This window comes from Pipistrellus kuhlii, unplaced genomic scaffold, assembly GCF_014108245.1.
Source record: "Pipistrellus kuhlii isolate mPipKuh1 unplaced genomic scaffold, mPipKuh1.p scaffold_m20_p_14, whole genome shotgun sequence".
NCBI lineage: Eukaryota > Metazoa > Chordata > Mammalia > Chiroptera > Vespertilionidae > Pipistrellus > Pipistrellus kuhlii.
In genome coordinates, this window is record NW_023425449.1 from 40,328,466 (window position 1) to 40,352,661 (window position 24,196).

The window sequence follows — 24,196 nt, forward strand, 5'->3', positions numbered from 1 at the left end:
TGGGAGTCATGTGGACCTGAGCCTTGGGTGTGGACTTGGGTTGTGACCAGAGAAGATAGCTGGTGCCTGCGAGAAGCAGAGTTCAGGGAGACCACCTGTGGACTGAGAGACAGAAAGAGTACCTGAAATTCTCAGCTTCTGAGCTCCAGCCCTGGGAGAGCTATCTGAGTTTAAGTGCTCGGCTTTCTGTGAGTTTCCATATTGTTAGACCTTCCCAAGGAAACCCCAGGTGCTTTTGAAATAGCTTCAGCATATTTCTTTTCTCTAACACATAATGACCCTTGGCTTTGACAGGCAGTGAGTGACTCCTCTTTCCTTCAATGAGGAAACTTTTGGAAAATAGGCTCTCAAGCCCAAGAGTATGACAGTGTTTCCGTACTGCCATTTAAATTAATGAGGAAATAATGTACTTAGCTTAGGCCTCAACTTCTCTACTGTAAAGACACAGATAAGCCAATGATCTTTGCTTCCTCTTTACTCCTGAGCTCTGCATAGTAGTATTTGATGAATGTCTCTGAAGAATGGAAATAGTGTTGTGAAGAATGACTGTGGTTTTAGGTAAGGGCCAGGCCAGGCCAGGCCAATTTTGCTCTCTGGCTGTTGGAATGCTGCTGTGCTTTGGATGCATCTCAGTTCTGCTCAGAACAAGGTATGGAGTAGTCCTCAGAATCAATGAAACAACCAGGTAAATCAATATAAACAACTAAAATAGAGGATATAAAAATATCAGATGATGGATTATGGGAAAATTTCTACCTCTTTAAGTACCTGCAGATGCATAGGAAATAGAAAAGTTATGGGGTTGCCTGTATGCCAGGTTGCCCTCAATTTTCTTATGCCTAAAGTGGGGATATGAATAATAGATTAGATAATCTATAAGGGCCCTTCCAGCTCTCTGGATGACTTTGAGTGGAGTCAGAATCATCCTAGAAAAGTCAGCAATTTAACTATTTAAAAAGATGGGATGCAACTGACCTTCTAGCATATATTTATATAGTATTTGCTCAAGGGGGCCAGTAAGTGATAGTGCATGCGTTTTTACTAGGGGTTGAGTGATGGAGAGTTTAGTTTGTGTTCTTAAAAAGTACACCCTTTGCTCTGTGATTCCTTGGATGAGTGGTCCAGAAAAATGGAATTTCCACTGTAAGAGCAGCCAAAGGTGGGGACCCCATAAGAGAGATTAAAATGGAAGCCTGTGGGGTCTGGGGTGTAAAGCAGAGTTTAAATTAATGAGGAAAAATGTCTAATGTGCTTAGCCTAGTGCTTCTCATGTTGAAGGTGCTTGGTATAGGCAAGACCTTTTCCTTTTGCTCCCCTTGCTTTTTCACCTTTAGTTTCACTAGACTCTGCTTCATAAGATCAATCTAACCACATGTGGGTGTTTTAACCTGCCTTCATAGGAAACCAGTCAAACTCATTCGTAGTGGAATTAAACTCATTCATAGTGCCAAGAAAAGACAGAGGAAGAGGACGAAGAGAATTTCTGGATGAAATAACTCAACTACTCTCAGAAGCAAGATTTGTTATGGATAAATGCTAGCTGATTGGCCATACAGATACTTCCAGGATGAGAAAGAACACAGGCTAGAAGAAACGGAAGTGAAAGCCAGTCCAAGCCAGGATGAAGTGATGCTATTATTCAGTTAATTAAGGGGTGTTTTTACAGTAGATCCAACCTCATGTTGTGTGTTTAGAAGTCCAGTAAATATTAAAACAATGAGATGTTCTAGGACAAGATAATAATAATAAAAAAAAGACTTTGTAAGGACTATGTGTTAGCATATCATTCAAAAATACATAAATGTAACTTTTGCTTTTCAGAAAATAATCTATTTTTTGGTGGGGGAGGGGTAGAAAGGATAGAGAGATGCTTAGCTTTGGAGCCAACAGGAGAAAATTGGGATACTGAGGAATGAAGAGAGAAAGTCTGCATGGCCTAACAGTTAGACCAGTGGTCAGCAAACTGCGGCTCGCAAAGCACATGCAGCTCTTTGGCCCCTTGAGTGTGGCTCTTCCACAAAATACCCCGGTCTGGGAGAGTCTATTTTGAACAAGTGGCATTAGAAGAAGTTTAAGTTTAAAAAATTTGGCTCTTAAAAGAAATTTCAATTGTTGTACTGTCGATATTTGGCTCTGTTAACTAATGAGTTTGCTGACCACTGGCCTAACCTGTGTTCCCTCCCGGCAGCAATTAGCTTGATATCTGCAGCCATTTTTGGGGGGGGGGTGGAGGGGCAACAAATTAAATAGGTAACTAGCCTCTCAGGCATTGAGAACTCTATTTGTGAAGACTTCATGGTCATGAACTTGATTTTGATGTTTACAAATAGTATGGATGAAGCATGGATGAGAATTCACAAAAACACACATCAAACCAAAGGCACATAAGTTTTCTATGCATAGATTTGTACTTTCTTCAAAGTTCCACCCTGAATTCTATTTAATGCTTAAGACAACCTTGCAAGGGAGGAATTAGTTTAATCATTTTTAGAAGAAGAAACTGAAGCTCAGAATGTCAATAATTTTTCCAAGTGATCTCCAAAGTAGGAATTTAATGTTTTCACAGCCAAATTCACTCCCCACCCAACACCTGTCTCTATTGATTAGATCTCCAAGGGCTCTAAGTCATACACTCCCTGTGAAAATCATTATATTAAGAAAATTTAGCCTGTCCTGCACCCAGCTGCTATTCTCATTTTCTGTTACCAGATGAATAAACCATTATTCAATGTTCTAATTCAGTAGTTTTCTAACTTTATAGACAAAAGGATCACTGGATATCTTTTACAAATGCAAAAGATATCCCACCTTCAGAACATTTTGAGACAATGGGTCTTGGGAGGGCCAAGGAAATCTCCATTTTTAAAAATAAAAAATGAAAATTTCTCTAAAGTGTGACTATCTTTGAGGAGTGACTATACCTATAGTGTTCACTTCTATGTCACCAGTGCCTAGTACAGATGACATAGTACCTAGCAGACACCCAATGTATACGCACTCAATGGTGGAATAAATATGGAATCCTGAGACAGTGTCATTCCAAGTGTGTCACAGAACTCTCATCTTCAGGAGTATTCTGCACAGTGACTTGTCAACCCTCCACATGTATGGCCAGACATACCCATGTGCCAGGCATCCAGGACTGTTAACTAAACAGCCTCATTTCTTTCTTTCCCCTAAAAGTGATTACTGGTTGCTAAATATTCAAACATGCATTCAAAAAGCAGCTCATTACAATATGTTAAGAAAGAAATTACTATTTCTAATTGCTTCTAGTAGTTAATTACTTCTAATTATTAGTCTGAATGAAAAATTACTGCTTCTGATTACGTTGTGAGCACAGTTGGAGCATTCAAAAATGCAATTTCCACTGTTGTTTACATCAGAATGTGTTTACTGAATTAGAGCGCTATAATTACCCCCACATAGCTGGTAGCAAAAAATAATAACATTTGATAAATTCAATCAAAATATGTCATTTGTTTGTTAGCTTATTGCAGAGATCAAGCATTAAAATGAATGCTTGACTTTTTCAGTTTCTTCAGGGGGCAAAGATATGTTGAAATTGGGATTTTTGTTTGGCTAAATAAGAATTACATTAGCATTTCTTTTGTTATTTAAAATAACAAGGAAAATAATCAGGCCTTAATAGTGTTAAAAATTGGTTACTCAACCAGCATACTGGTCATGGGAAAAAAGAAATGATTTTTTTTTTCCACTTAAAGGGAAAAAAAAAACCCAGAACAATTTCATTGCATTAGAACATATCTAAAGTACACAAATATTAAGTGTGCAACTTTAAGACTTCCAAGCCCCTGGATTGAATCTGTCACTTCACTTACTAGTTTATTTGGTCAATGACAAAAGTAGATATTTTATGGCAAGCTGTAGGCTGACATTTTAAAATCTCCTACTGTTTGCCACAACCACATATCACCAGTACTTTTCCCCCATGGTGATTTGTCACTAGCCCATGGGGGCTGGACAGACTCTTCAGAGGTTTCCAAGATCTTTATCTCTGGGGTTGCCTTTGTGTATTCTCCTCTCCTTGAGTGTGGATAGGACTTGTGACTTGCTTCTAACCAACCACATGGGGCTGAGAAGGGATATTCATGACGACATGAATGTGATTAATTACATAAGACTTAGGGTCCATCATGCTGGAGCCTCTGGTCCTTTGCTGGTGTTGAAGAAGCAAGCACCATGGTGGGAAACCCAGGTGGAAAGAAGCTATGGGCAGCCTCTAAGAGCTGAGGGTGGTCCCCAGACAACAATCAGCAAGTAACTGATGTTCTCAGTCCTACAACTGCAAGGAACGAAATTAGGCCAACAGCCTACATACCCTTGGAAATAGATCCTTCCCAGTCAAGCCTCAGATGAGAGGTGGCTGCTTTCAAGCTATAACAGCACAGTGGAGTGCTTGCAACAGAGAACATAAAGACTCACAAAACCTAAATTATTTACTCTCTAGCCCTTTACAGAAAAAGTTTGCCAACCTCTAACCTAAACAGAACTAGTACATCTGAATTTAAGTTGTTTATCCTTAAAATGTTTCCACAAGATGCATACATATACATTCAGAAGCAATTGGTCATTTGATTTCATAGTTCAACTAACCAAACTCAAAGGCAATAGAAGATATAAGTCACAAGGATAAAAATTCACTGAGTTCAAAGTACGTTTGAGTGGAGAAAAGTTGCAGCATTACTTTTTGGGAGTGAGATTTATTTGTGCTGGTGCTTCTTTTGAAAACCTGGGTCCTGTCTTAATGTTTTTAGGCACAAGCATAGACACACCCTTGTGCATGTCATTCCTTGGAACTGTTTGACAGGAGCTTCACAAATAGTAATCAGTCTATTTGATGTGCAAATGTGAGAGTTGCTTCTTTGGGGCCAGTGGCTCCCTGACTTGGGAAGTATTCAAGCAGAGAATGGGCACTTCCTCATCAAAGATGCTACAGAGGTCACTTGACCATTGCCTGGCATATGGTGGGTGCTAAAAAATACTAACCCAATGAGAAAATAAGGAAAGTTAGATTAGATAGCTTTGAAAGTCTGTTCAAGCCAATATCTAATCCTTTTATAGCATTTAAATACCATGGCACTGTTCAGCAACTTCAGGTCCTTTTCTGGGCACATCGGAGGCATTTCTCAGCCACCCTTGAACCTTGAGTTCCATCTTTTCTCCTATGGTTACCAAAAGTCCAATGTTAAAGATCTTGGTGTCACATATGGAAAGAGCCTAAATCCCTGAATTACTTTTTAGAAGAGAGCAGTCCAGTAGGGTTGCCCACTTGCTTTCCACTTTGATGGTAGTAGAAAATAAAAATTTATTTTATTTTTTAAAATCTTTATTGTTCAGATTATTACAGATGCTCCTCTTTTCTCCCCCCAGTAGCTCCCCTCACCCTGGTTCTCACCCTATTCCAGGCCTTCCCCCATCCCCCACTGACCTCGTCCATAGGTGTAAGCACTTTGTCCAATCTCTTCCTGCATCCCCCTCAACCCCTTCCCCCCCAGAATTGTCAGTCTGCTCCCTTTCCATGCCACTGATTCTATTACATTCACCAGTCTATTCTATTCATCAGGTTTTTTATTCATTTTATTTTTAGGTTCACTTGTTGATAGATATGTGTTTGTTGTCATTTTGTTGTTCATAATTTTTTATCTTTACCTTTTTTCTTCTTCTTCCTCTTCTTAGAGAACACCCTTCAGCATTTCAAATAATACTGGTTTGGAAGTAATGAACTCCTTTAGCTTTTTTTATTTTTTATTTTTGAAGTTCTTTATATGGCCTTCGATTCTAAATGATAGCTTTGCTGGATAAAGTAATCTTGGTTGTAGGCTCTTGCTATTCATCACTTTGAATATTTCTTGCCATTCCCTTCTGGCCTGCATAGTTTCTGTTAAGAAATCAGCTGACAGTCATATGGGTACTCCTTGTAGGTAACTAACTATTTTTCTCTTACTGCTTTTAAGATTCCCTCTTTGTCTTTTGCCCTTGGCATTTTAATTATGATGCATCTTGGTGTGGTCCTCTTTGAATTTCTTTTGTTGGAGTTCTCTGTGCTTCCTGGACTTGTAGGTCTATTTCTTTAATCAGGTAGGGGAAGTTTTCTGTCATTATTTCTTCAAATAGGTTTTCAATATCTTGCTCTCTCTTCTTCTGGCATTCGCATAATTCTGATGTTGGTATGCTTGAAGTTGTCCCAGAGGCTCCTTACACTATCTTCATATTTTTGGATTCTTTTTTATTTTTGCTTTTCTAGTTGGGTGTTTATTGCTTCTTTGTTTTTCAAATCTTTGACTTGATTCTGGGGATCCTCTAGTCTGGTGTTGGGTCTCTGTATATTATTCTTTATTTCAGTCAGTGTATGCTTAATTTATGATTGGTCCTTTTTCATATCCTTGAGGGTCTCACTAAATTTCACAAAGGTTTCTAGAAGATTCTTGAGTAACCTTATAACTGTGGTTTGAACTCTATATCCAGTATTTTGCTTTCATCCATTTCTTTCATTTGTGACTTGTTTCTTTATCTCCACATTTTGGCTGCTTCCTTGTGTTTGCTTTTATGTACTGAGTATCTGCTAAGTCTCCTTGAATTGACAGAGTAGTCTTATGTGATAGGTGTCCTATAGGGCTCAGTGGCTCAGCGTCCCCAGTCACCTGAGGTGGACACTTTTGGTGCAACCCTTTGTGGGCTGTATGCACAGTCTTATTGTAGTTAACCTTTGATTGCTGTTGGTATCACTGGGAGGTATTGATCTCAAGACCAACTGGCTATGATGACCAGCTGTATCTACACTGGAAGATCTGTTGCTCAGGAGACACCCTTATGGGGCAGGACTTGCTTCAGTGGGACTTTGGTGCTCACTGAGTCTGTCCCTTGAGTGTGTCTCTTATGGATGTGAAGAGTTATAAGCCAGTATGGTCTCACTCTGGCCACTGGGTAAACTGGCTCTTGGATCTCCAAGGAGATCCTGTCTGGGGCTGCTCAGCAGGAGCTACAGAGACATCTGCAGATTCCTCCTCTTTGTATGGGGTTAGGAAGTGCCCAGATGAGGACCAGCTGTGAAGCAAGGCTGGCTGCTGCTGTGGGGCCTTGGGCCTTCTTTTTGGAAGCCCTGGGGCTCTCTGACCCAGCTGCACTTTGAAAGGTTTTAGGTGGAGAAAGGACAGGCCATTCATATGCAAAGCTTATGCACACAGCTTGGGTGGGATTGTAAATCTCTGGGAATCACCCAGGGCAGAGCAAATAGCAATTACTGCCAGTCAGCCCTGCACTGGAGAGGTCCCCAGGTCTCCTAGTCCTGTGCCCCATGCAGGAACAATGACCCCTTTGAGCACCTCTGAGAGAAAGCCACCCTCTCTTTCCAGCCAGATTCCAGACAGTCCAGTTTCTCCCCATATGTGTCTGGGTCCCCCAGAATCTTGCCCAAAATTGGAGTTCAGAGCAAATGGGAGCTTGTATCTCCCTCCCGATTAAAAGAGCAGCACATTCAGGTGTCAGCACTTTCCATGCCTTTGCACCTCTTACCAGTCTCACTGTACTTTCTTCACCCTTCTAGTTATGGAACTTCCACTCAACCAGCTTTCCTGTGTTCTGGGTGGTTGTTGTTCTGCCTTTTAGTTGTAATTTTGATGTGGTTGTGAGAAACAGCACATATAGGTGTTTACCTATGCTGCCATCTTGGTTATCTCCTTATTTTGTTAATGACATTAGATTAGGAGTTGTTGGTTGTAGTAATTAGTGATTGTTTTTTTTTCTCTCATGTTGATGCATTTCATGAGTAAATTAGATAAAAGTGACTACACTCAGCAAAAGAGTGTACTTCTTATAAAGTAGTAAAAATGAATGAACTAGAGACACATGCACAGACAAAGAAACATAATGTTAGGGAAAAACATATTTACACAATGTAAATCACATGAACTCATACCATATGATACTATTTACATAAAGCTCAAATACAAGCAAAACTAAGTAATGTATTGTTTGGTAATGCAAGCATGTGATGAAGCTGAAAAACAAAGCAAAATTCAGACAGTGTTAAGCTAGGATAGGGTAGATGGAGGAATGCTAGTAGGGAGGGCAATATAGGAATATAAAATTCTTGGAAATGTTCTATTGCTTCAACCTGGTTGAAAGTACATTGGTATTTATTTAGTTATTCTTTATAATCTAAATATTTATGTGCATTATCGTCTTTATGTGAAAAATATGATGGCATTATATGCCATGCACTTCTGACTTTCAATTCAATCATACATGCATCTTGAATATTCAATTCAATTGGGGTATAACACAATAGTCAATTGGGGTAAGCATAAATCTACTTGGTCATGTGCTGCATATTATACACATTGCAAATTTATAGACACTTATTCCTACAGAAGACTGTATATACAAAACTTTGAATCTGGATGATTTAATACATTTTCAAAGATAATTTTGACCAAATGCATGTGTTTTCTTAATTGCTCACATTGGAACCCAAATCTTCGATAAGATGCCACTCTGTTGTATAATATTGCTTACACTAGGGGAGTGTTTCCCCAAATGGGCTCCCCAGATACCTACAGATTCATACATTAGTTTTGAATATGAAGTCTTAAGAGTAATTCATTGTTCATTTGCTTACAGTAAGGGCACCTGGGCCAACAGGTTATTGTATCTGTGTTAGCCTGGAATTAAACTCCTCAAGCTAAGTTATAGTGCTTACATATTTCATGCTGATTAGAAGTACTGGTTAGCAATTTATCTGTCTTTGATTAATTAAACATGGGAAAAAACAATTTGTTACTAGTCTCAGCTTGGAAGATGAAATTTATCAAAGCGCGGGGCCCATGGGAAGAAATTAATAAAATGAATTCCTACTGGTGAAAAGGTTTAGAATCAGTGTCCTATATTAATTCAAGTTTATTTTGTGTTCATTCATTTATCAACTCATTCACTTATTTTGTCAATATTTTCTGAGTGTCAATCAACTCTGTTTCAGGCTGTACTAAGAATAGGGGATAGAATGGTGAGCTAACTAATACAATATTCTTGCTTTTATGGTCTGAATGCATGTACCTCCCCTGCAAATTCCTAAGTTGAAGCCCTAACCCCCCAGTGTGGCTGGGGACTCAAAGCAAGCAATTAAGGTTAAATGATCTGATAGGATTAGTGTCTTTATAGGAAAAAGCACCACTGCTCACTCTCTCTTCCCATGAAGACACAGCAAAAAGGAGTCTGTCTGTAAGCCGGGAAGACAGCTCTTCCCAGAAACAAAACTGGCTGGAACCTTCATCTCAGACTTCTAGCCTCCAGGAATTTAGAAAATAAACTTCTGTTGTTGAAGTCACCCCATACATGTTATTTTGTTATGGCAGCATGTGACACTAATATAACTGCTCTTATAGAAATAATGGCATCATGGTGGATGTCAGCATAAGTAGTTTTGCTGACAGAGGGAAGGATGCTAACATGCTAGTCCAAAATGCTATTCATGGGTGTTATAGATCTGGGTCTAATTCCCTTCTTTTAAAAAATATATATTTTATTGATTTTTTTTTTACAGAGAGTAAGGGAGAGGGAGAGAGAGTTAAAAACATCGACGAGAGAGAATCATCAATTGGCTGCCTCCTGCACATCCCCCACTTGTCCAGAATGGAACCTGGGACCCTTGAGTCCACAGGCTGATGCTCTATCTATTGGGCAAAACTGGTTAGGGCTCTAATTCCCTTCTTGGTCATTTAATAACTTCAGAACTCTGGATGAGAGACTTAATTTCTTGAGCCTCAGTTTTCCCTTCTGTAAACTGAGATAGCATACCTCTCATGGAGGGTCACTGTGAGCAGTAGGTGAGCTTGCAAAACACTTGACACAGCCCCTTCAGGTAGGAAAAACCTCTATGGGTTATCGACCTCATGTATCAGTTCACCCGTCTCATTCAATCCTCACAACAAACCCATTCGGTGGGGGTTTGCTATTTCTTCAGATTGAAACTTGGACCCAGGTGTGCCCACCACCTGAGCCCGAGTTGTCTCCATTGCCTCAAGGTTCCTCCATGCATCTACATTGAGAAAGCCCAAGGTGTGTGTGTGTGTGGGGGGGCAATTCTCTTTTAGCTGAAAGATACAGTACTTTCCTTCCAGATCAGTGATTTCCAACCATGCATGGGTGGGGGTGATGAAGTTGCCACTGGGGAAATGTAGCATACCCCTTGGGAGCTGGGGATCACCAACTGTTGAAAAAGCACATCGTTGCTTTCATTTGATTTTATGAAAAAATCCAAAATAACCACATAATATATTTGCATAATTTAATTTGAAGTATTGGATTAGAAAGGAAAAGAGAGGTTTCTGAAGGAGAGCTTGGCTTAAAAAATAAATTGAGGCTCTGTTCTCCTGGGTCTTTCTCAAGGGCAGTTCCCTGACTTGGGCCTCTTTCTAGCTAGTGGGTCAGCCCAGGAGCTCATAGGAGGTTTCTCAGAAACTGAAGTGGGGCTTTATGGCTACAGAACAGCTGACAGGATCTGCATGTTAATAACATGTCTGCTGGGCTTGTGTGCGTGTGGCCTTCGGTAGGAGCAATGCTTATGATATTCCAGTCAGTCTGCTCCCAAGTGAGCAACAGCAAGGTACATGCCTGCTAATTACCATACCCAAGTTTGCTGAATTCTGAGTGAAAATCTTCAGGGCAAAATCACTGGTCCCTACTGTTTATAATGAGTTATTGAGTTATATGGTCATTTTTTGACTTACAGCAAAGAGACCATGATGCTCCTGGTAACATGTGATTGTTCCCTGAGTGGGTAGGCAGGAAGCAAGTGAGTGTGCAGGGCACAGGGCCTGGGCTTTGGATAGAAAGGAAATGGCAGGAGCAAGACCACTTGCACCCTGGAGACCAGGAGCAGTGTCCCCCCCCGCCCCCAATCTGTTATGCAGAAGGTCTCAGAGGTTAATGAGGGCAGTGCAGGCACTGCTTGCCAGGGCGCAGTGATGCCTTTGAAAACTACAGACCCAGAACAGGAAATTTAATCTCATAAGACTTGAAAGTGTCCATGTGTCCATTTTCTGGATGAGGAAACTGAGACCCAGAGGGGACAAACGATGTGCTCAGAGTCCCAGCAGGAACTTGAAACTGGTCTCTAGATTTGTACCAAGCCCAGTGCTCTTCCTTCTTTGTCATCAATTCTTTAGTTTCTGGGGAAATCTGTATCAGAGCCCCCAGAAAACTACCTACATCATAACTATTGTTCTAGCATTCTGCATCTGTTGGCAGTCAGGCAGGAGAATTGGACCATACCAGGTAGTCAATTGCAGGATCTGGTCAAAGAGGTCTGTGGGGAGTGGGAAACAGGAAGGTGAGACAAATTGGAGATTCATAATTGTAGGAAATCGCCTTCAGTCCAAGGCTCAGACTAAGAGAGGACAGAGGGTAGGACCCAAGAACCAGTGCTCCATTGGCAGTAGCTGGAATTTTGGAGGAAGGATCAGTTAGCAGGCATTGGTGTCCAGGGCAGAGGGTTGCCTGGAAGATGATGGACTACAGAGGCATGGCAGCCATGCTGGAGTTACCTCTATAAGTGGGGAGAACAGAAATATTCTGATCTCCCCCTTTTTCTAACTTCCTGATTTCTTGCCAATGCTTTCCACCAGACAGAACTACTGAGACATAGTGGGCAGAGGAGCCCCAAAAGATGGTTCCAAGAAAGGGAAAGAGTGGAGCTGAGAAAATAGGCAGATGAGCTTCAATAACCTACTTGCCCTCTTCGTGGGGTTCTTTAAAGGGTTGACTTCCAGGTGATCGGGTGAGAGGGACATCTGTGAATAGTAGAGGGACAGTCCCAGATTCATTGGCTCATAGAGTCACGGGGTTGGATGTGGATAACAGTAACTGGCATGTGTGCCACAGAGGAGAGTGGCCCATTAGAATGAGCACAGCTTTGGTATCACACAGACCTGGATTCAAGTTCAAGGTCTTTCACTTACCAGGGGACAACTATGGGAAAATAAGTCAACCACTGTGTTTTCTGCTTTACTTATCTTTAAAATGCAGATTTAAACCTTCCTTGCAGAGGTTTTGAGATATGTCAACGGCAAAAATGTACATTGAGCTGTCTTGCTTTTTTGGCAGGTATCCAATAAATGGTAGCCCTCAGGCTTCAGCAGGACCCAAGTCCTACCCCCCTCAGAGAAGGTGAGTGTCCTTTATGTAAATTCCGGGACATATTTGTGATTATTTTATGGGATAAGTTTAGAGAAGAGCACTCCCTCCACCAGTTTATATGCTTATCAGCGATGTTTGAAAACTAGCTGTTTTCATACACTTGAATTATCATTTAAAAAGTACCTTTTCGTTGACTGCTTTTTTGTGGGGTCACGTTCATGGCCACTGCCTTGGACGAGCTGAAATGAGCACAGAGAAAAAAACAGATGGTTAGCTTGACCACTGGTAATAACTGAATGTAAGGAAAGACTCGTGCCTGGAGTGGAATATAGGCCACTCATTTATTCATTCTTTTACTATTTTGAAGACTCTCCTTTGTCTCAATATCACCTTCTCAAGGGGATACTACTAAGAGCTATTATTTCTGTCATGTTTATTATGTGCCAGGCACTGTCTTCAGTGGTTAAAACTCATAAACTCTCACAATAATAGTTTCTATTATTTCCTTAATTTTACAGCAAAGGAGGTGAGAGTTATTTCATAGAGGTGAAATAACTTCCCAAGGACACACAGCCAGCAAATGGCCAAGCTGGGATTCAGACTCTGACAAGTATGGCTGGAGAACCGATGCCTTTGCCCTATGCTACATTCCTCTCCAGTACTATAAGGGATATATCATATCTGAATTTTCACTCATTCTATACCAGACAGTGGTAGCCAATACATTTTGTTGAACAAAGACGACTGAAATACATTTCCGGTTCCTAGTGCCATGGTCGGCAAACTGCGGCTCACGAGGCACATGCGGCTCTTTGGCCCCTTGAGTGTGGCTCTTCCACAAAATACCACAGCCTGGGCGAATCTATTTTGAAGAAGTGGCATTAGAAGAAGTTTAAGTTTAAAAAATTTGGCTCTCTAAAGAAATTTCAGTCATTGTGCTGTTGATACTTGGCTCGGTTGACTAATGAGTTTGCCGACCTAGGGTAGTCACATGGAAAAACAGTACTCACCTGGATATAACAATTCTAACAAGAGTTAATTAAAATTAATTTTCTCAGTTCATGGTCAAAGCCATGGAAGAACAATGGCAGGAAATGAAGATCAATTATAGCATGCTATCCTGTCATACAAATACGATGCATCTTTATACAAACTCTGTCAATATGATTTATATAACACCTACTCCTACTTTACAGTCCAGGAACCTAAGGTCTTATAACTAGGAAGTAAAGGGGGGAGGGGGACTTGAAGATTGCTCTTTTATTTACAAGTAATATAGTCAAATTATACATATATCTAATATATAATGTGTAATATGTAATAAACATATTTATATACAAACATATATATATATATACATATCTGGTCAATTTTAATGACATACACACATATATCTATTGCTTCAGGAACTTATAAAATTGCTTTTCTAAAAATTATAACATTCCATTTGCTAGAAGAAGAACTATGATCCTAAGAGATTTGAAGGACAGAACAGAGGAAATGAATCATTTGAATATACACACTATCTGGAAATGGCCTGGGCATCCTGTATGCTAGCACATTAAGTGGGCCTGCAAAATCTCTCGACTTATTTCATAAATGAAATAAAGAATGTAAATACATGCAAATAAAGTCACGAACTGAGACTAAATGGGGAAATCTGAAAGCAGAGCATGAGATCATGTTTTATTCCTCACACCCAGGCCCAAAACAGCATGGCAACCAAGAGACAGGTTTGAAGAGGCTCATGGTTCCCAGAGCAAAGTATCCGCCCCTCAGTGCAGGATGTGAGAGTGAGGAGAGGTAAGCAAAATTAGCGCTGGACAAGCTCCTTCATCTCCCAGACCACTGTAATAGAGGGCTTTCTTCTCTGACTCACAAGTAGGTGTTACTTCACCATAGACTAGAATCAGGTGGATTATAATTTCAAAGGAATAAAAATCAACCAAATTTTCTTTTTACTTAACAGTGATTAAACTGTGTCTCCACAGAGTGCAATAAGTGGCTGTATGATTATTCTGTAAATTTGTACTTTATAGATCAATTTTTTAAAAACTTTATTTAAAAAAAAGTAGAATAACTGCCCTGTTACATGGGAAATGACTTCCTTGGTAAAATCTTAAACAGAATACACAAATTCAGGAAATAGATAAAAGAGGAGAAGTTCTGGTTATATCAGGGCTGTAGACTATGGGACATTGTTTTCCTTTCTGCTCTCACTCCGAGGTGGCTTCTGTGGTGTTCCCTCTGGGGCATACCCTAGGGCAGTGGTAGGCAAACTCTTTAGTCAACAGAACCAAATATCAACAGGACAACAATTGAAATTTCTTTTGAGAGCCAAAATTTTTTAAACTTAAACTATATAGATAGGTACATTGTTATTAACTTAATTAGGGTACCTGATATTTTGTGGAAGAGCCACCCTCAAGGGGCCAAAGAGCCACATGTGGCTCGGGAGCTGCAGTTTGCTGACCACTGCCCTAGGGCTCTATGCAACGCAACCCAAAGTCTATCTCTGAAGAGCAGTAAGCAGGGGTACTTAATCCTCAGCTACTTTTATCTCATAGCATGTAGCATCTGGTTAATTCTCCAACCCTTTTCACTTTGTGTGGACAGAACTTATCAGCTAATTTTGGAGACTAGTAAGGTATTTACTTTGTGGTCTGTGGGTCACCCACATTTTCTCCAGTTTTAATTGACTGGGTTGAGAAAGAGAAGAATGGACAAATTATGCATACATTTGCATGCCCTCAATTTCCCCATGGTGTTCTCTTCTCCTGGAATGTCCTTCATTGTATCTCAGTGAACTGGAGGACATTCTTCAGGGCTCAACCTGATAGTTCTTTCTATGTAAGTTTTTTTCACTCCTCCTGGAGAAATAACTGATTATAACAGTCCTCTTTACCCATGGTTTTGCTTTCTGTGTCGTTAAGCAAGATCAAAAAGTATTAAATGAAAATTTCAGAAATAAACAATTTATAAGTTTTACATTGAAGACTGTAACATGATGAAATCTTTTATTTTTATTTTTTACTGATTTTTTTACAGAGAGGAAGGGAGAGGGATAGAGGAGTTAGAAACATCAGTGAGAGAGAAACATCCATCAGCTGCCTCTTGCACACCCTCTACTGGGGATGTGCCCGCAACCAAGGTACATGCCCTTGACTGGAATCGAACCTGAGACCGTTCAGTTCACAGGCCAACGCTCTATCCACTGAGCCAAACCGGTTTCAGCTCATGATGAAATCTTGTGAGTCCCACCCCGTTTTGCCTGGGCTGAGAATCATCCCTTTGCCACACTGTAGACACTCACTGCTGGTTAGTCACTTAGTAGCTGTCGTTATCAGATCAGCTGTCACAGTGTCACTGTGCTTGGGTTCAAGTCACCCTTGTTTTACTTAATGATGGACCCGACGTGCAAGAACAGTGATGCTGGCAATTCAGGTGTACCCAAAAGAAGCCATAAAGTGCTTCCTTTAAGATGAAAAGATGAAAGATCTTGACTTATAAAGAAAGAAGAACAGTATGCTGAGGTGGCTAAGATCTAGGAACAAGTTTTCTATACATGAAATTGTGAAGAAGGAAAAAGAAATTCATGCCAGTTTTGATCCTCCTTCCAAAATATCATCAGAAGGTCAGGACAGGTGTCCCCCACTTTCTGAAAGTTATGTCACTGGCTTTCACAAAAGACCCATATTATAATAGTATTGGGTTTCGCTAACCCAAAGAAATCTGAAGAGGATTTTGGCTTTTATGACAAAAGCCATTATCATACTAATGTAGGTCTCAGGTTAGGTCAGCCTGGCTTATTTCTGTTGTTGTGGGATAATTCTGAGTAGGCCCCTTTCACCCTCAAAAGTAGTCTCAGTTTGAATGATATATTCTATGGTCACTCTATGTAGAATATGTTCTTCTGCCAAGTACCTATGCAAATCTTTTGACTATCTATCATGTTGCCTGATTTTTTCTCCTATACAGGGTAGGACAAAAGTAGGTTTATAGTTGTGAGTATGTGAAACACAAGGTTTATTCTTATATTATTATGTATTAACTAGAGGCCCGGTGTACAAAATTCATGCACTGTGGAGTCCTTCAGCCCAGCCTGCCCCCTCTCACAGTCCAGGAGCTCTCAGGGGATGTCCTACTGACAGCTCTCAGGGGAGTGGGCTTAAGCTGCAGTCTGGCCTTCCTCTGCGGGAGGTGACTGGGCTGATCATCAGGGGAAGGTGCCACCCCCATCACCCTGCTACTGCTGCCACTGCCAGCTGCTGCAGCTGCCAAAGTTTTTTCATCAACACGGACTCCAGTGCCTTCACACGAAAAAATGACAACTTTCTTTAGGTATTTTCAAGATGTGTCTTTCATAGGATGACTTTTCTTTTCTTTTCTTTTCTTTTCTTTTCTTTTCTTTTCTTTTCTTTTCTTTTCTTTTCTTTTCTTTTCTCTTTTTAATCTTTACCTGAGGATATTTTCCCATTAATTTTTAGAGAGCATGGAAGAGAGAGGGAAAGACAGATAGAAACATTAATGTAAGAGGCACTTTGATTGGTTGATTGGTTGCCTCCTACATGAGCCCTGACCTGGGACCCAGCCAGGAAGGAGCCTGCAACCTAGGTACATGCCCTTGATCAGAATCAAACCTGGACCCTGTGGTCAGCAGGCCAAGGCTCTACCCTCTGAGCCAAACTGGCTAGGGAACAATATGACATTTCTTGGCCATGGATCTTTATTTTTTATTTTTTTCCAGGAATGAGGTGGAAAAACCCTAGATCACCTTCTTGGATTCTGATTACTCAAGTTACCAAGAACACTGCCAGTGACATACAGGGAGCTTAGCTAATGAGCAGTCAGAAAAGGTGTTTCCTAGGCAGCTCACCCGCAGAGGTGGGACTGCTGGCATGCTGTGTCTGCTGGGGTGGGCCCCCCTGTGTATTGTGTCTCCGCTTTGGTCCTAGGAGCCCAGCTCTTGGGCCACTGAGGCTGGGGTTGGGTTGCCCTGCATGTTGTTCTTTCTGGCTCTGGGCCTCCCTGTTTTTTTTGTTTGTTTGTTTGTTTTTTGCCTCTGGCTGATGCCTGGCCCCTCTTCCTTAGCTGGTCATGACCATAACAGCATCCTGGCCTAATTTGCATATTACCTCTTTAAATAGAGAGATTATTGTATTATTTTCCATATGAACAACTATAAGTCTACTTTTGTCCCAGCCTGTGTGTGTGTGTGTGTGTGTGTGTGTGTGTGTGTGTGTGTGTATTCCATATGTAAGTCCTTTTGGGCTACATGTATTGTAAATGCATTCTATTCTGTGGCTTAACAGAGAATTTCTTCATTTTTTAATTTTCATGACTCACACTTAACTTTCTCATTTATTTTCTAGGGAAAATAATGAAAATAATCTGAATGGCTTAATCTTTTCACACAGAATATGGCCCTGCCTCAGATGCTGAAACTCCACTCAGTCCCTCATGCTCCAGGAATGGGGGGAAAGTCAGAGTCTGATGTTATAAAATATGGCGGCCCATTGCTGTCCCTGAGAAGGGGTTTTCACAGGGCAACTTCCACAGGATGTTCGGACCCCCTGACCTTTCCTCCCTCGTGACAACAGCTAGGCGTCAGTTGTATCTCAGCTCCAGGTCCAGATAAGCAACCAAACCAGCCATTGCAGACATTAGGACCGGCTTCACGGACCCCTTGCCGGCTGGTCAATCAGTGGAGACCAGGCCTGAAAGGACACACCTGAAAAACTGCTGAATATTCTATTAAGACCTTTCCCAGGAACCTCTCCTAAATCTCCGCCCTTAAAACCCTTGGGATGGAGGACCCAGTCTCTCTCTCTAGGGAGCTCACCCATTCCTTTCCCTTTTCCTTCCCCTTCCCCCACCCCAGGCACATTACCATTAGCTTCCCCACACCCAAGCTCCAAGGGCCCTTCCTATACCGCCATAACTTGTTTCCTAAGCCCATTTCTTCTAAGAATTACTGCTTCCACTTCTGTAATTTACTCAACACATGTTCTCTTCCAGTTTGCATCTTGATCTGAATTATTTCCTAGCCAGAACCCAAGTACTGTACTGAAGTTGCTGAACCCAGGTTTGTTCTGTCCCCTGCCCCCCTCCCAGTCAGACACCTGGTGCTATTCCTGCCACCTATAACATGTGCATATCTCATTCTTCTTCTTTCCTTTTTCCTCTTTCTCCTTGTTTTCCTCCCTTCCTTTCTCCTCTCCTTTATTCTCTTTGTCCTCTTTCCTTCCTTTTATGTGTGACATAAAGGAAACACGTTATCTTTGCCTTGGACCTACAGTCTCACTGTAGACACACAATTTAGCACACAATCTTAATATACCATACAAAAGAGTCTGTCACTTAGGGGAAAAGATGGGGGCAGGGGCTATCAAAGGCTTATTGAAGTTCAAAGATAAGGAAGAATGAAGACATTCTTCATATAGATGAGGAATGAATTCTCTCAAGCACAACCACAGAAGAGATCATGCTAATCAAATCTCGAACGCCACAGCTTGATGGAAGGCACTTAGTTATGCTTGAAATAAGTGCTTTGAAATTTCAGTTGTTCATCCATTAGAAACAGACATCTGCGATTTCTGGAGTAAAAACAAGTAGCACGTTATTACCCGTCAAGTCTTTTCTTCTGTCTCTTTGTTCTGCACTGGGAAAACCCAGCCAGTAAAGGACATGTCACTTTAACCGATTTTAATTAGTACTCCACAAAGAGGCCCAATAAAAGATGGCTCTGAGAGCCCGTACTCAGGTGAAATCTTGGGGGCACTATTGATTTGGGGACATTTCTAGGGTATCTACCGCAAATAAAGATGGATTACAACAGCTATGATGAAAACATAGTTATTCCTTTCACTTTATTATATATGCCTTCAGCACTCCTAAATCATTTGGGTCACGGATGATTGTTATCTTATCTATGAACAAAGGAAGGACAAATGGCTGATTTTGTTTTTCATCATAGTATTGGAGGAGAGTTATAAATAAGAGTTCTTTTCATGCATGCTTCTTCATCTGAAAAACTCTTATTGATTTTGCAAGATTCAGGGAAAGATTGATTTTTTCCCTTAATGCTTTTGTACATTTATCCAGAAAAAAAAAAGTATTCTTATATCTGCCTCAACCATTTCACAGATATCACTGAGTTCCTAGTCGATGCCACATATGATGCCTAGTGCTGAAGTATACAACCAGCCGGGTATACAACAGTGAAAATAAATATAGTCATGATCCCTAACCAAAGGCATGGCACTTATTCAGTTACAATCACTACTATAGTGTTTAACATTTTTCTGTTTATAGAAATATTTCCTACTCTGGTGTGGCAACATTTGAAGATGTTGAATCATGTCAATATATCCCTTATCCCATGTGATGCTGTCACCCAGTACACATTTAGTGAATCATATTGAATTGGTTCTGGGCAGTCTGACAGCCAGTCATTTTTGTGTTACCTAGTAGAACACTCCTCTTGATTTTCCTCTCTATTCTATCCTTGAAGCCATTCTATTTTAGGTTTTGATGTAGAAAGGCAAATGAGCAAAATGCATGCACTCAGATGTCATCTTAGATGGATTGACAGTCATTGTCTAGAGTTGCGTGGGGGAATGATTCTAAGGTCTCAGTACAATGCAGTGGAGAGAGAAGGGGATAAAGGAATATGGATAGACAATAGGTTTGGAGCTAGCACAGATGAGAATAAGCACATTTAACCACTTCATTATTGATAATTGGCAATATTCAAGTATAAAGTCTTACTGTATTACTTATCATTCATCATTGACACTCAATAACTGGTAGAATTAGGTATGTGACACACAGGTAGAATCCCTCCTGCGTGTCTGCATATCACATCTCAGTAACTTTAAAGTTCTCAAATTGCCTCACCTCCCTCAAGAGATAAAGTGAATCTAATGCCTAGTCCCACTCATATTCTATTCAGGCAGATTAGTTAAAATGTTGGGATTGAAATTGCCCTTACCCAGCCTACGAGATTCAGAGTGCAAGTCAGGGCGTCTGAATTCAGCTTGAGTTTGGCCCTATGCCCCCTGTATAACTTTGAACAAATCAATTATTGTCCTGCATCTTCATTCTGTCATCTATAGATGAAGTGGTTGTACAAAATGATACTGAAGGTTCTTTTCAAATGTAATATTCTCTGTTTAATGAAATCAGCCGGGATTGTTCTACTGAAGACCTGCCTTTGGGGTTGCTATCACTTTGACATGACGCTGGGCAGGATGAAGAAACCACAGATCTCTTCATCAATAGGGAAGGGTGACATCCTTGAGGGCATATCTTTGTGCTCAGCAGGTATGTGTGAAATCAACAAAGCAAAACTTCTAGTGGGAGGAGGATCCTGGAGGAGTTCATGAGCACAGTTTCTGGCAAGCATCATTTGTGTCATTAACATCAGCCTGGGGCCTCATGACAGCAACTGAACACATTGTCCTCAAGGTCACATAAAATCTGCTGCCCAGGACATGGCTTGCTGTGATAGGTTGCAGTTATTGCTATTTCAACAAAAGACAGAAAAAGTCCTTGCTTCTAAGGAAAACCTTAATACATGTGCTTGATTGTCCTGGCATCTTTCATGTTCTTCCTGACCAGGCATTCACGGCACGAACACAATGAGAATGCTTGGAGAGAGGAGCAGGGAGGAAAGGGAGCAGATTAAAATGCAGCTCTTCCTCTTCTCTTACTTTCTTCCCAGTTCCATTCCTGTCCCATCTTCGGCACAGCCCTGGCAAGAATGAGTTCAGAATTTTAAGAATCTGGACAGAGATCTTCATTTTCAGCCTGACAGGTACGAAAAGTGAGACTGTACATATGATTAATTCCTAATCACCTCCTAGTGCGATGTCCGGTTTCATTTCTTTCTCCTTGCACATAGAATGGTGCTTGTAAGTGGAATTCTGATGCCTCCCCAATGTCTGTGGGATGGCTGAGGCGGAGGGATGTTAGTTTTAAATTAGATTCCCAGCTCTATCCATCAGAAAGTCAGATATAATTAGTATGCTGGAAGGGCATGGAATTAGGATTTTTACAAAGATCCCTCAGGTAATTCTGATAACCACTTAGGTTTAGGATCCACTGATGTATTAAACAAGGTCAATATTCCTGAGTAATGGCATTCAAGGCCCTTGGTATATTCCCTCCAACTCACTTTCCCCCTTTCCGGCTGATGTTGAGCCATGCCTTTCAAGCCATTTCTACCCTCGCACCCACCAGATCACTTGTGGTTCCCCCAAATGACCTGCTCTGTGCATTGCCGTGCTTTTGCCTAGGCTGCACCTCATGCCTACAAAGCTTTTGGGTAGGTGCCTGTCTGGTGAATTTAACACTCTTTATGGGCCCATTTAACCTGAGCCTCCCTCCCCCCCTGCGTTTCCTGGTAACCATCCACCCGACTGCAGAATTAATTGATCTCTCTTTTTGTTCCCATAATATCCTGAATATTTTGTCACTATTATAGCTCCAGTGACATATTTTCTACTCTTAAAACTTGGCACAAACAACTGAATAGCGGGATAGAGTGTTTTAAATAGAACAGAATATTTAAAATTATTTTTATGGTTAATTTTTAAACCAAGATAAAAATAGCACACATTAAGTCAAATGATATAGAAGTAAGCTTACAATAAAAAATAAAAAATAGAACCTCCCATTCCCTGTCCCTGGTCTAGTCCCAATTTCCTGATGCAATAGTTTAAGGAATCAATTTTTTTGGACCAAATAATGCAAAATTTAGCAGAATGGGGGGTGGGCAATGGGGACAAGACAGAAAGCTCCATTTCCTATTTCTATTCCCCAGACACCCATTTCCCTTCCCCTTCCCAGAGATAAATTCTGTTGCTAGTTTCTTGTGCCTGCCTCCAGGGATAGTCTCTGAGTTTTCAAATGCATATTCAAACACACATAGATGGATTCATACTGTCTTACTGTATATACATTATATATTGCTTTTATTACTTAACAATATATCTCAAAGATTTAGTCCATATTTGTACATAGAGTACCTTTTCATTTGTTTGTTGGCTGTATATTATTTCATTGCTATTAGCTGCACCACAATTTATTTAACAAATTCTCTGTGGATGGAAATTTAGGTTGCTGCCTAACTTTTGCTACTACAAATAATTCTGCAGTATATATATGTCATTTTTTTCAAGTGCAAGCATACCTGCAGGATACATTTCAGAGCGGACTTGCTGAGTGTACACTTTTATATTAAGTAAACATGTCCAAGCAGCTCTTCACAAAGCATGTATGAACTTACACTCCCACCACACATATGCTCGTCAGACAATTGTGTTATTAAGATGTTGTTTTTTAAAACTTTTTTGTAGATTAGTCTCCTCTAAATGTGGGGAGGGACCGTAGCATTTATCCAGGAAAGCAGGGTTCGCCCTGGGTCTATGACACTAGGTGGTATGTACAGTGGAAGCTTCTAAGCTTACACTGAAGCCAGGCAAACAGGAAATTTCCTACAGAGTGGCTCCCAACTCAAGAGCCCCCTCCAAACTGTTTCCTGTCACTTGTTCCTTTGGGGTGACAAAGGCACTCAGGATGCTCCCTTCATCCGTCTATTCCCATTATTATTATTATTAAAAAAAAGCAGTTATTTTCATCACAGGATATGCCAACTACATTTGTAGTTGTGTTCAACTGCCTCTGCCTGAAATTCAAAACCACAGGCATTCTTTCCAGACATTTTTCAGAATCCTGAGCTCCAGTTTAATAGGCAGTGCATTTGGGAAGACAATTGTGATAACAATGAGTCTTGCCACGTCCCTTCTTGATTTTATTTTAGGAACATCCCAATTCTGTTTGAAAACCGCCTGTGTCATGTGCTCTTACCCCAGGGTTATACGCTTTTGTTTCTTATCATTTTACAGTAGGGGTGTGGGTTATCCCCACGAAATCTTACACTTAGATTTTCATGGGGCAAAACATTCAATAGACCTCACTGACTTCTCTTTGAGATTCTATTATGCCATGTTAGAGCTGTTTGTGTACCAGTGAAGAATGCGAGGGGTTATCTAGTGAGCTGTTGTTTTTTTTTTCCTTTTGTTTTTTTTTTTCTCCACCAAGAAGCAGAAATTACAAATGGGAAGAGAAACAAGTGTTGGAAGAGTATATTCTTTGCTCCAATACATTAAAATGACATATGGGCCTCAAAATTTGTCTCCAGATTTATATTTGTACCTTCTCATCCTTGGCCTTGGGCTCTGTAGAAAGACTTATGATGCCCAAGAAGAGCAATTTCCTCTGATTCATTTAGGGTTATGGTGAAATTTATTGGGGAAGTTTATATTTTACTTACCAGAGAGCAATTTGATTTCCTGGGTCTGGCACCACTCTCAAGGGAACATGAAATATCCCAGAAGCCAAAATGGAAATCAGTAGCCTGTGAAATGCATGGAAAATTAAAATACAACAACACCCTCAACCCTTTTAGCACAGCAATTATTTCTCCATGTTCCTTTTCAAACCTTGCTCACATTCTGACCTACTTTAAGAAAGCAGATATAAGCTAACCCACCTTTTATGGTGATCTTTATTTGTTTATATTCTATACAAACATTTTCTATGATGAATTGTTTTTTCATACTTTAATTTTTTTAGTGGCTGCATAGAAATCCACTGAGTTACAGTACCATATTAAAAAAAAAATCATCTCTCTATGACCAGATTTAAAGGTTTTATTTACCCTCAAAATTAATGCCACAACGCACTTACTTTTTCTTTTTTTTTGGTTAAAATGTTTGTATAGAATTTAGGTTGCTGCCTAACTTTTGCTACTACAAATAATTCTGCAGTATATGTATGTCATTTTTTGGGAGTGGGGATTTCCTAACCAAGAAACATGGGCATTTTCTACAATCTTGATATGCCTTGTCAAATTGCTTAAAGAAGAATTTTCCCACTATTTAGGCTTTCCAAGAATGGATTGGGCCCTTTGTTTCCATATTCTTAGTAGTCAGCATTACTCAGAGTGTCCAAGCATAGGAACATCGATCAGCTT

The 24,196-nt window shown here is 40.5% G+C and overlaps 1 long non-coding RNA gene across 1 annotated transcript; it reads right to left on the reverse strand.

Annotated features, from left to right (window-relative positions):
* LOC123652346 lies at positions 1–23,581 on the reverse strand. Its single transcript, XR_006741616.1, has 3 exons — positions 23,495–23,581; positions 12,340–12,395; positions 1–102 (listed from the first exon to the last, which is right to left on the reverse strand). It is a non-coding gene; the product is annotated as an uncharacterized LOC123652346 (long non-coding RNA).
* Between the last annotated feature and the right edge of the window lie 615 nt (positions 23,582–24,196).